The following is a 13,581-nucleotide window of genomic DNA, read 5'->3' as shown; positions in this document are numbered from 1 at the left end:
GTAGAATGGGTACATTTCATTATATTTCACAGTATGCAGAATGGGTACATTTCATTATATTTCACAGTATGTAGAATGGGTACATTTCATTATATTTCACAGTATGTAGAATGGGTACATTTCATTATATTTCACAGTATGTAGAATGGGTACATTTCATTATATTTCACTGTATGTAGAATGGGTACATTTCATTATATTTCACTATATGTAGAATGGGTACATTTCATTATATTTCACAGTATGTAGAATGGATACATTTCATTATATTTCACTATATGTAGAATGGGTACATTTCATTATATTTCACAGTATGCAGAATGGGTACATTTCATTATATTTCACTATATGCAGAATGGGTACATTTCATTATATTTCACTATATGTAGAATGGGTACATTTCATTATATTCCACAGTATGTAGAATGGGTACATTTCATTATATTTCACAGTATGCAGAATGGGTACATTTCATTATATTTCACAGTATGTAGAATGGGTACATTTCATTATATTTCACAGTATGTAGAATGGGTACATTTCATTATATTTCACAGTATGTAGAATGGGTACAATTCATTATATTTCACAGTATGTAGAATGGGTACAATTCATTATATTTCACTATGTAGAATGGGTACATTTCATTATATTTCACAGTATGTAGAATGGGTACATTTCATTATATTTCACTATATGTAGAATGGGTACATTTCATTATATTTCACAGTATGCAGAATGGGTACATTTCATTATATTTCACAGTATGTAGAATGGGTACATTTCATTATATTTCACAGTATGTAGAATGGGTACATTTCATTATATTTCACAGTGTGTAGAATGGGTACATTTCATTATATTTCACAGTATGCAGAATGGGTACATTTCATTATATTTCACAGTATGTAGAATGGGTACATTTCATTATATTTCACAGTATGTAGAATGGGTACATTTCATTATATTTCACAGTATGTAGAATGGGTACATTTCATTATATTTCACTGTATGCAGAATGGGTACATTTCATTATATTTCACAGTATGTAGAATGGGTACATTTCATTATATTTCACAGTATGTAGAATGGATACATTTAATTATATTTCACTATATGTAGAATGGGTACATTTCATTATATTTCACAGTATGCAGAATGGGTACATTTCATTATATTTCACTATATGTAGAATGGGTACATTTCATTATATTCCACAGTATGTAGAATGGGTACATTTCATTATATTTCACAGTATGCAGAATGGGTACATTTCATTATATTTCACAGTATGTAGAATGGGTACATTTAATTATATTTCACTATATGTAGAATGGGTACATTTCATTATATTTCACAGTATGCAGAATGGGTACATTTCATTATATTTCACTATATGTAGAATGGGTACATTTCATTATATTTCAAAGTATGTAGAATGGGTACATTTCATTATATTTCACAGTATGCAGAATGGGTACATTTCATTATATTTCACAGTATGCAGAATGGGTAAATTTCATTATATTTCACAGTATGCAGAATGGGTACATTTCATTATATTTCACTATATGTAGAATGGGTACATTTCATTATATTTCAAAGTATGTAGAATGGGTACATTTCATTATATTTCACAGTATGTAGAATGGGTACATTTCATTATATTTCACTATATGTAGAATGGGTACATTTCATTATATTTCACAGTATGCAGAATGGGTACATTTCATTATATTTCACTATATGTAGAATGGGTACATTTCATTATATTTCACAGTATGTAGAATGGGTACATTTCATTATATTTCACAGTATGCAGAATGGGTACATTTCATTATATTTCACAGTATGTAGAATGGGTACATTTCATTATATTTCACAGTATGTAGAATGGGTACATTTCATTATATTTCACAGTATGTAGAATGGGTACATTTCTTTATATTTCACCGTGTGTAGAATGGGTACATTTCATTATATTTCACAGTATGCAGAATGGGTACATTTCATTATATTTCACAGTATGTAGAATGGGTACAATTAATTATATTTCACAGTATGTAGAATGGGTACAATTCATTATATTTCACTATGTAGAATGGGTACATTTCATTATATTTCACTATATGTAGAATGGGTACATTTCATTATATTTCACAGTAAGCAGAATGGGTACATTTCATTATATTTCACTATATGTAGAATGGGTACATTTCATTATATTTCACAGTATGTAGAATGGGTACATTTCATTATATTTCACAGTATGTAGAATGGGTACATTTAATTATATTTCACTATATGTAGAATGGGTACATTTCATTATATTTCACAGTATGCAGAATGGGTACATTTCATTATATTTCACTATATGTAGAATGGGTACATTTCATTATATTTCACAGTATGCAGAATGGGTACATTTCATTATATTTCACTATATGTAGAATGGGTACATTTCATTATATTTCACAGTATGTAGAATGGGTACATTTAATTATATTTCACAGTATGCAGAATGGGTACATTTCATTATATTTCACTATATGTAGAATGGGTACATTTCATTATATTTCACAGTATGTAGAATGGGTACATTTCATTATATTTCACAGTATGTAGAATGGGTACATTTCATTATATTTCACAGTATGTAGAATGGGTACATTTCATTATATTCAATATAGTGAATACATTATCTGTTCAAGTTTAAGCTTTTAACATTAAAATATCATGTGGTTCGACTTGCCCCTCGACTTGGGGGCAAGTCGGGACTTACCCCTTACCTGGGGCAAATTGAGCCACATGACCACTTTTTTTAAATAGGTCATATTTTCATGGCCCTTTGTCATAGATGCTTACTCATCATTTCAATTGATAGAAGACATCCTGAAATAATGGGTAGATTGTACTGCCATCTCATTTTGCCTTGCTTCCAGGACAACTTTAGCAAAAAGTGGTTCATCTTACCCCGTTCTCCCCTAAATTTCATTATATTTCACAGTATGTAGAATGGGTACATTTCATTATATTTCACAGTATGTAGAATGGGTACATTTCAGAATGGGTACATTTCATTATATTTCACTATAATATAGTGAAATATAATGAAATGTACCCATTCTACATATAGTGACTATATGTAGAATGGGTAAATTTCATTATATTTCACAGTATGTAGAATGGGTACAATTCATTATATTTCACAGTATGTAGAATGGGTACAATTCATTATATTTCACAGTATGTAGAATGGGTACAATTCATTATATTTCACTATGTAGAATGGGTACATTTCATTATATTTCACTATATGTAGAATGGGTACATTTCATTATATTTCACAGTATGCAGAATGGGTACATTTCATTATATTTCACTATATGTAGAATGGGTACATTTCATTATATTTCACAGTATGTAGAATGGGTACATTTCATTATATTTCACAGTATGCAGAATGGGTACATTTCATTATATTTCACTATATGTAGAATGGGTACATTTCATTATATTTCACAGTATGCAGAATGGGTACATTTCATTATATTTCACTATATGTAGAATGGGTACATTTCATTATATTTCACAGTATGTAGAATGGGTACATTTCATTATATTTCACAGTATGCAGAATGGGTACATTTCATTATATTTCACTATATGTAGAATGGGTACATTTCATTATATTTCACAGTATGTAGAATGGGTACATTTCATTATATTTCACAGTATGCAGAATGGGTACATTTCATTATATTTCACAGTATGTAGAATGGGTACATTTCATTATATTTCACAGTATGTAGAATGGGTACATTTCATTATATTTCACAGTATGTAGAATGGGTACATTTCATTATATTTCACCGTGTGTAGAATGGGTACATTTCATTATATTTCACAGTATGCAGAATGGGTACATTTCATTATATTTCACAGTATGTAGAATGGGTACAATTCATTATATTTCACAGTATGTAGAATGGGTACTATTCATTATATTTCACTATGTAGAATGGGTACATTTCATTATATTTCACTATATGTAGAATGGGTACATTTCATTATATTTCACAGTAAGCAGAATGGGTACATTTCATTATATTTCACTATATGTAGAATGGGTAAATTTCATTATATTTCACAGTATGTAGAATGGGTACATTTCATTATATTTCACAGTATGCAGAATGGGTACATTTCATTATATTTCACAGTATGTAGAATGGGTACATTTCATTATATTTCACAGTATGCAGAATGGGTACATTTCATTATATTTCACAGTATGTAGAATGGGTACAATTCATTATATTTCACAGTATGCAGAATGGGTACATTTCATTATATTTCACAGTATGTAGAATGGGTACATTTCATTATATTTCACAGTATGTAGAATGGGTACATTTCATTATATTTCACAGTGTGTAGAATGGGTACATTTCATTATATTTCACAGTATGCAGAATGGGTACATTTCATTATATTTCACAGTATGTAGAATGGGTACATTTCATTATATTTCACAGTATGTAGAATGGGTACATTTCATTATATTTCACAGTATGTAGAATGGGTACATTTCATTATATTTCACAGTATGTAGAATGGGTACATTTCATTATATTTCACAGTGTGTAGAATGGGTACATTTCATTATATTTCACAGTATGCAGAATGGGTACATTTCATTATATTTCACAGTATGTAGAATGGGTAAATTTCATTATATTTCACAGTATGTAGAATGGGTACATTTCATTATATTTCACAGTATGTAAAATGGGTACATTTCATTATATTTCACTATATGTAGAATGGGTACATTTCATTATATTTCACAGTATGCAGAATGGGTACATTTCATTATATTTCACAGTATGTAGAATGGGTACATTTCATTATATTTCACAGTATGTAGAATGGGTACATTTCATTATATTTCACAGTGTGTAGAATGGGTACATTTCATTATATTTCACAGTATGCAGAATGGGTACATTTCATTATATTTCACAGTATGTAGAATGGGTACATTTCATTATATTTCACAGTATGTAGAATGGGTACATTTCATTATATTTCACAGTATGTAGAATGGGTACATTTCATTATATTTCACTGTATGTAGAATGGGTACATTTCATTATATTTCACTATATGTAGAATGGGTACATTTCATTATATTTCACAGTATGTAGAATGGATACATTTCATTATATTTCACTATATGTAGAATGGGTACATTTCATTATATTTCACAGTATGCAGAATGGGTACATTTCATTATATTTCACTATATGCAGAATGGGTACATTTCATTATATTTCACTATATGTAGAATGGGTACATTTCATTATATTCCACAGTATGTAGAATGGGTACATTTCATTATATTTCACAGTATGCAGAATGGGTACATTTCATTATATTTCACAGTATGTAGAATGGGTACATTTCATTATATTTCACAGTATGTAGAATGGGTACATTTCATTATATTTCACAGTATGTAGAATGGGTACAATTCATTATATTTCACAGTATGTAGAATGGGTACAATTCATTATATTTCACTATGTAGAATGGGTACATTTCATTATATTTCACAGTATGTAGAATGGGTACATTTCATTATATTTCACTATATGTAGAATGGGTACATTTCATTATATTTCACAGTATGCAGAATGGGTACATTTCATTATATTTCACAGTATGTAGAATGGGTACATTTCATTATATTTCACAGTATGTAGAATGGGTACATTTCATTATATTTCACAGTGTGTAGAATGGGTACATTTCATTATATTTCACAGTATGCAGAATGGGTACATTTCATTATATTTCACAGTATGTAGAATGGGTACATTTCATTATATTTCACAGTATGTAGAATGGGTACATTTCATTATATTTCACAGTATGTAGAATGGGTACATTTCATTATATTTCACTGTATGCAGAATGGGTACATTTCATTATATTTCACAGTATGTAGAATGGGTACATTTCATTATATTTCACAGTATGTAGAATGGATACATTTAATTATATTTCACTATATGTAGAATGGGTACATTTCATTATATTTCACAGTATGCAGAATGGGTACATTTCATTATATTTCACTATATGTAGAATGGGTACATTTCATTATATTCCACAGTATGTAGAATGGGTACATTTCATTATATTTCACAGTATGCAGAATGGGTACATTTCATTATATTTCACAGTATGTAGAATGGGTACATTTAATTATATTTCACTATATGTAGAATGGGTACATTTCATTATATTTCACAGTATGCAGAATGGGTACATTTCATTATATTTCACTATATGTAGAATGGGTACATTTCATTATATTTCAAAGTATGTAGAATGGGTACATTTCATTATATTTCACAGTATGCAGAATGGGTACATTTCATTATATTTCACAGTATGCAGAATGGGTAAATTTCATTATATTTCACAGTATGCAGAATGGGTACATTTCATTATATTTCACTATATGTAGAATGGGTACATTTCATTATATTTCAAAGTATGTAGAATGGGTACATTTCATTATATTTCACAGTATGTAGAATGGGTACATTTCATTATATTTCACTATATGTAGAATGGGTACATTTCATTATATTTCACAGTATGCAGAATGGGTACATTTCATTATATTTCACTATATGTAGAATGGGTACATTTCATTATATTTCACAGTATGTAGAATGGGTACATTTCATTATATTTCACAGTATGCAGAATGGGTACATTTCATTATATTTCACAGTATGTAGAATGGGTACATTTCATTATATTTCACAGTATGTAGAATGGGTACATTTCATTATATTTCACAGTATGTAGAATGGGTACATTTCTTTATATTTCACCGTGTGTAGAATGGGTACATTTCATTATATTTCACAGTATGCAGAATGGGTACATTTCATTATATTTCACAGTATGTAGAATGGGTACAATTAATTATATTTCACAGTATGTAGAATGGGTACAATTCATTATATTTCACTATGTAGAATGGGTACATTTCATTATATTTCACTATATGTAGAATGGGTACATTTCATTATATTTCACAGTAAGCAGAATGGGTACATTTCATTATATTTCACTATATGTAGAATGGGTACATTTCATTATATTTCACAGTATGTAGAATGGGTACATTTCATTATATTTCACAGTATGTAGAATGGGTACATTTAATTATATTTCACTATATGTAGAATGGGTACATTTCATTATATTTCACAGTATGCAGAATGGGTACATTTCATTATATTTCACTATATGTAGAATGGGTACATTTCATTATATTTCACAGTATGCAGAATGGGTACATTTCATTATATTTCACTATATGTAGAATGGGTACATTTCAATATATTTCACAGTATGTAGAATGGGTACATTTAATTATATTTCACAGTATGCAGAATGGGTACATTTCATTATATTTCACTATATGTAGAATGGGTACATTTCATTATATTTCACAGTATGTAGAATGGGTACATTTCATTATATTTCACAGTATGTAGAATGGGTACATTTCATTATATTTCACAGTATGTAGAATGGGTACATTTCATTATATTCAATATAGTGAATACATTATCTGTTCAAGTTTAAGCTTTTAACATTAAAATATCATGTGGTTCGACTTGCCCCTCGACTTGGGGGCAAGTCGGGACTTACCCCTTACCTGGGGCAAATTGAGCCACATGACCACTTTTTTTAAATAGGTCATATTTTCATGGCCCTTTGTCATAGATGCTTACTCATCATTTCAATTGATAGAAGACATCCTGAAATAATGGGTAGATTGTACTGCCATCTCATTTTGCCTTGCTTCCAGGACAACTTTAGCAAAAAGTGGTTCATCTTACCCCGTTCTCCCCTAAATTTCATTATATTTCACAGTATGTAGAATGGGTACATTTCATTATATTTCACAGTATGTAGAATGGGTACATTTCAGAATGGGTACATTTCATTATATTTCACTATAATATAGTGAAATATAATGAAATGTACCCATTCTACATATAGTGACTATATGTAGAATGGGTAAATTTCATTATATTTCACAGTATGTAGAATGGGTACAATTCATTATATTTCACAGTATGTAGAATGGGTACAATTCATTATATTTCACAGTATGTAGAATGGGTACAATTCATTATATTTCACTATGTAGAATGGGTACATTTCATTATATTTCACTATATGTAGAATGGGTACATTTCATTATATTTCACAGTATGCAGAATGGGTACATTTCATTATATTTCACTATATGTAGAATGGGTACATTTCATTATATTTCACAGTATGTAGAATGGGTACATTTCATTATATTTCACAGTATGCAGAATGGGTACATTTCATTATATTTCACTATATGTAGAATGGGTACATTTCATTATATTTCACAGTATGCAGAATGGGTACATTTCATTATATTTCACTATATGTAGAATGGGTACATTTCATTATATTTCACAGTATGTAGAATGGGTACATTTCATTATATTTCACAGTATGCAGAATGGGTACATTTCATTATATTTCACTATATGTAGAATGGGTACATTTCATTATATTTCACAGTATGTAGAATGGGTACATTTCATTATATTTCACAGTATGCAGAATGGGTACATTTCATTATATTTCACAGTATGTAGAATGGGTACATTTCATTATATTTCACAGTATGTAGAATGGGTACATTTCATTATATTTCACAGTATGTAGAATGGGTACATTTCATTATATTTCACCGTGTGTAGAATGGGTACATTTCATTATATTTCACAGTATGCAGAATGGGTACATTTCATTATATTTCACAGTATGTAGAATGGGTACAATTCATTATATTTCACAGTATGTAGAATGGGTACTATTCATTATATTTCACTATGTAGAATGGGTACATTTCATTATATTTCACTATATGTAGAATGGGTACATTTCATTATATTTCACAGTAAGCAGAATGGGTACATTTCATTATATTTCACTATATGTAGAATGGGTAAATTTCATTATATTTCACAGTATGTAGAATGGGTACATTTCATTATATTTCACAGTATGCAGAATGGGTACATTTCATTATATTTCACAGTATGTAGAATGGGTACATTTCATTATATTTCACAGTATGCAGAATGGGTACATTTCATTATATTTCACAGTATGTAGAATGGGTACAATTCATTATATTTCACAGTATGCAGAATGGGTACATTTCATTATATTTCACAGTATGTAGAATGGGTACATTTCATTATATTTCACAGTATGTAGAATGGGTACATTTCATTATATTTCACAGTGTGTAGAATGGGTACATTTCATTATATTTCACAGTATGCAGAATGGGTACATTTCATTATATTTCACAGTATGTAGAATGGGTACATTTCATTATATTTCACAGTATGTAGAATGGGTACATTTCATTATATTTCACAGTATGTAGAATGGGTACATTTCATTATATTTCACTGTATGTAGAATGGGTACATTTCATTATATTTCACTATATGTAGAATGGGTACATTTCATTATATTTCACAGTATGTAGAATGGATACATTTCATTATATTTCACTATATGTAGAATGGGTGCATTTCATTATATTTCACAGTATGCAGAATGGGTACATTTCATTATATTTCACTATATGCAGAATGGGTACATTTCATTATATTTCACTATATGTAGAATGGGTACATTTCATTATATTCCACAGTATGTAGAATGGGTACATTTCATTATATTTCACAGTATGCAGAATGGGTACATTTCATTATATTTCACAGTATGTAGAATGGGTACATTTCATTATATTTCACAGTATGTAGAATGGGTACATTTCATTATATTTCACAGTATGTAGAATGGGTACAATTCATTATATTTCACAGTATGTAGAATGGGTACAATTCATTATATTTCACTATGTAGAATGGGTACATTTCATTATATTTCACAGTATGTAGAATGGGTACATTTCATTATATTTCACTATATGTAGAATGGGTACATTTCATTATATTTCACAGTATGCAGAATGGGTACATTTCATTATATTTCACAGTATGTAGAATGGGTACATTTCATTATATTTCACAGTATGTAGAATGGGTACATTTCATTATATTTCACAGTGTGTAGAATGGGTACATTTCATTATATTTCACAGTATGCAGAATGGGTACATTTCATTATATTTCACAGTATGTAGAATGGGTACATTTCATTATATTTCACAGTATGTAGAATGGGTACATTTCATTATATTTCACAGTATGTAGAATGGGTACATTTCATTATATTTCACTGTATGTAGAATGGGTACATTTCATTATATTTCACTATATGTAGAATGGGTACATTTCATTATATTTCACAGTATGTAGAATGGATACATTTCATTATATTTCACTATATGTAGAATGGGTACATTTCATTATATTTCACAGTATGCAGAATGGGTACATTTCATTATATTTCACTATATGTAGAATGGGTACATTTCATTATATTCCACAGTATGTAGAATGGGTACATTTCATTATATTTCACAGTATGCAGAATGGGTACATTTCATTATATTTCACAGTATGTAGAATGGGTACATTTAATTATATTTCACTATATGTAGAATGGGTACATTTCATTATATTTCACAGTATGCAGAATGGGTACATTTCATTATATTTCACTATATGTAGAATGGGTACATTTCATTATATTTCAAAGTATGTAGAATGGGTACATTTCATTATATTTCACAGTATGCAGAATGGGTACATTTCATTATATTTCACAGTATGCAGAATGGGTACATTTCATTATATTTCACAGTATGCAAAATGGGTACATTTCATTATATTTCACAGTATGTAGAATGGGTACATTTCATTATATTTCACAGTATGCAGAATGGGTACATTTCATTATATTTCACTATATGTAGAATGGGTACATTTCATTATATTTCACAGTATGTAGAATGGGTACATTTCATTATATTTCACAGTATGCAGAATGGGTACATTTCATTATATTTCACAGTATGTAGAATGGGTACATTTCATTATATTTCACAGTATGTAGAATGGGTACATTTCATTATATTTCACAGTATGTAGAATGGGTACATTTCTTTATATTTCACCGTGTGTAGAATGGGTACATTTCATTATATTTCACAGTATGCAGAATGGGTACATTTCATTATATTTCACAGTATGTAGAATGGGTACAATTAATTATATTTCACAGTATGTAGAATGGGTACAATTCATTATATTTCACTATGTAGAATGGGTACATTTCATTATATTTCACTATATGTAGAATGGGTACATTTCATTATATTTCACAGTAAGCAGAATGGGTACATTTCATTATATTTCACTATATGTAGAATGGGTACATTTCATTATATTTCACAGTATGTAGAATGGGTACATTTCATTATATTTCACAGTATGTAGAATGGGTACATTTAATTATATTTCACTATATGTAGAATGGGTACATTTCATTATATTTCACAGTATGCAGAATGGGTACATTTCATTATATTTCACTATATGTAGAATGGGTACATTTCATTATATTTCACAGTATGCAGAATGGGTACATTTCATTATATTTCACTATATGTAGAATGGGTACATTTCATTATATTTCACAGTATGTAGAATGGGTACATTTAATTATATTTCACAGTATGCAGAATGGGTACATTTCATTATATTTCACTATATGTAGAATGGGTACATTTCATTATATTTCACAGTATGTAGAATGGGTACATTTCATTATATTTCACAGTATGTAGAATGGGTACATTTCATTATATTTCACAGTATGTAGAATGGGTACATTTCATTATATTCAATATAGTGAATACATTATCTGTTCAAGTTTAAGCTTTTAACATTAAAATATCATGTGGTTCGACTTGCCCCTCGACTTGGGGGCAAGTCGGGACTTACCCCTTACCTGGGGCAAATTGAGCCACATGACCACTTTTTTTAAATAGGTCATATTTTCATGGCCCTTTGTCATAGATGCTTACTCATCATTTCAATTGATAGAAGACATCCTGAAATAATGGGTAGATTGTACTGCCATCTCATTTTGCCTTGCTTCCAGGACAACTTTAGCAAAAAGTGGTTCATCTTACCCCCTTCTCCCCTAAATTTCATTATATTTCACAGTATGTAGAATGGGTACATTTCATTATATTTCACAGTATGTAGAATGGGTACATTTCAGAATGGGTACATTTCATTATATTTCACTATAATATAGTGAAATATAATGAAATGTACCCATTCTACATATAGTGACTATATGTAGAATGGGTAAATTTCATTATATTTCACAGTATGTAGAATGGGTACAATTCATTATATTTCACAGTATGTAGAATGGGTACAATTCATTATATTTCACAGTATGTAGAATGGGTACAATTCATTATATTTCACTATGTAGAATGGGTACATTTCATTATATTTCACTATATGTAGAATGGGTACATTTCATTATATTTCACAGTATGCAGAATGGGTACATTTCATTATATTTCACTATATGTAGAATGGGTACATTTCATTATATTTCACAGTATGTAGAATGGGTACATTTCATTATATTTCACAGTATGCAGAATGGGTACATTTCATTATATTTCACTATATGTAGAATGGGTACAATTCATTATATTTCACAGTATGTAGAATGGGTACAATTCATTATATTTCACAGTATGTAGAATGGGTACAATTCATTATATTTCACTATGTAGAATGGGTACATTTCATTATATTTCACTATATGTAGAATGGGTACATTTCATTATATTTCACAGTATGCAGAATGGGTACATTTCATTATATTTCACTATATGTAGAATGGGTACATTTCATTATATTTCACAGTATGTAGAATGGGTACATTTCATTATATTTCACAGTATGCAGAATGCGTACATTTCATTATATTTCACGATATGTAGAATGGGTACATTTCATTATATTTCACAGTATGCAGAATGGGTACATTTCATTATATTTCACTATATGTAGAATGGGTACATTTCATTATATTTCACAGTATGTAGAATGGGTACATTTCATTATATTTCACAGTATGCAGAATGGGTACATTTCATTATATTTCACTATATGTAGAATGGGTACATTTCATTATATTTCACAGTATGTAGAATGGGTACATTTCATTATATTTCACAGTATGCAGAATGGGTACATTTCATTATATTTCACAGTATGTAGAATGGGTACATTTCATTATATTTCACAGTATGTAGAATGGGTACATTTCATTATATTTCACAGTATGTAGAATGGGTACATTTCATTATATTTCACCGTGTGTAGAATGGGTACATTTCATTATATTTCACAGTATGCAGAATGGGTACATTTCATTATATTTCACAGTATGTAGAATGGGTACAATTCATTATATTTC

The sequence above is a fragment of the Electrona antarctica genome (assembly GCF_951216825.1).
Source record: "Electrona antarctica genome assembly, chromosome: 9".
In the NCBI taxonomy this organism is placed as follows: Eukaryota; Metazoa; Chordata; class Actinopteri; order Myctophiformes; family Myctophidae; genus Electrona; species Electrona antarctica.
This window is presented reverse-complemented; position numbering follows the sequence as displayed.